This window comes from Solanum pennellii, chromosome 2 (genome assembly GCF_001406875.1).
Source record: "Solanum pennellii chromosome 2, SPENNV200".
Lineage (NCBI taxonomy): Eukaryota > Viridiplantae > Streptophyta > Magnoliopsida > Solanales > Solanaceae > Solanum > Solanum pennellii.
The window spans coordinates 39,661,737-39,663,709 of record NC_028638.1 but is presented as its reverse complement, the minus strand read 5'-3'; the positions used below and the strand labels follow the sequence as shown (position 1 = coordinate 39,663,709).

The window sequence follows — 1,973 nt, the reverse complement described above, 5'->3', positions numbered from 1 at the left end:
AAGAGGGATTAGGTAGAACAAAATTGATTAGCTGTAGTGGAAACACTAGAATTTTGAGAAAGATTATGCTCCTGAAGCATGAGTTTTTGTAGTTTGTCTCGATGATATCGATATTCCAATCTTTCTAACATGTTGGTGATACAGGAAGTGAAAAATCTAGCCACACAATAATTACTTGAACGCTACAATTGAAAATATATTTCATGGTGGATTAACCAAAATTCATAAAGATGGTGGCAATTCATTAGAGTAAGATATAAAAAGGAATTCTTTAAGCCATTGTTTGGTTCAAGGGATTAATTGGGCTATCATATTATAAATTTTGAGGTCAAACCTATCTCGTATTTGATTGGAAGTATTACCTAATATCAGTGTTATTTCTATACCAAAATCCTGGTATCACTCATCTCATATAAAAAGTGGGACTGATATAATCCCTAGTTAGTTTACCGGTACCAATGTTGGTCGTGCTCCTCATAGCCTTCACTTATTTCTTGAAATAGATATCCATATGCAATGCATTACTACAAAATGAATTCACTTAATAGCTAATAAAGTAGTTAAGTATGCTTACTAACCTTGCTCAATTATATTAGCATTAGCGTGAAGGTTAAATGGAATGTCTTTCTCTTCATCCTCGATTACATTAGCATTAGCTTGAAGGTTAACTGGAATATCTTCCTCTTCTTCCTCGATTACATTAGCAGTAGCTTGGAGGACTGGAATATATTCCTCTTCTTTATCTGATTCAATCCCTTAGTCTATTGGATATTCAATTTCTGTTGTACTCTGATCATATATAGCGACAACAAAGTGAGAATGTGGGTTATATATGAAGACTAATAAGCTCCTTACGCTTATTGAGTAATAGGCACAAAAAACATTCCATCCTTTGGCTAGCCAAATTTGGCCTTGAGAATTTTCCATTTAACCTCCCATGCTTTTCCATGGGGAGCCTCAAGAAACACGGGGTTTAACATGTTCTTGCAGTGTCTTTCGGCAAACACTACTGGAATCCTCTGTGTGCAAAAAAATTTGAATTCAGTTTCATACAGACAGATCGTAGACATATATAATTAGTTTAACATATATCTTGGACCGAACACATAGAAGACAATAAAATACACGCCTATGTTAACCGATATAATGAGTTGTAGGTCTTGCAAATTTCTTACCTCATTAGCTAGCTCCTTCTGTTGAATAAGGGCAATTATTAAATTTTTACCTGATATCAAAGTAATATACATCCTTATATAGATTCAACTTGTGACTAATTACTTCTACATGTACTAGCTACCTCCTATTAACACATCCTTATATTTGGTTTATCAAATGTTGAATCCTCCAAATGTCTATTCTTGGGCGTGAAAGGATTTTTTTTTTATCGAGGGAATAAAATTGTCTTCTTACATGACCATTTTGAGAAATTCTCATTCAATTAGACCCATATAAAATTATTGTAATTGTTGGATATAAATCAACAGTTTAACAAGGATTGAAATTACACTTGTACTAAAAAAATTGGGAATGTGTGAGCAAAATTAAGATTTGGAGGGAGAAAAAGGGGTGGGAGCTCCTAGGGATGGTAAAAAAAACAAAAAAAAACAAGATTTCAAAAATGAACAAAGTACTTACCAGACGACTTAATTCATCTGAGGAAGTGATGATTTGGATGAACTTAGGGTTGTTGGAAGAAGAGTTCCTAAAGGAAGAGCCATAAAACTTGTTTACCATGACGAAAGTTGCGCAATGGATGGGAAAGTGTTGAGGAATGCTTTTTATTGGACTTTGATGCACGAATAACGAGGACAGTGCAATATATGGGTGTCTCACGAGGACTGTCTTATATGTGACTCACTTGATGTGTGTGACTGATTCACGAGGATTGTTTTATATCTGAGTCACATGATGTGTGTAGCTGACTCACGAGGAGTGTGCAATGTACAAGGCAAAAGAAATAGTGTTTGACCAGA

General features: G+C 34.6%; 1 pseudogene; it reads right to left on the bottom strand.

Annotated features, from left to right (window-relative positions):
• Positions 1-573: 573 nt before the first annotated feature.
• On the bottom strand, positions 574-1,734 carry LOC114076001 (annotated as a pseudogene).
• Positions 1,735-1,973: the final 239 nt, after the last annotated feature.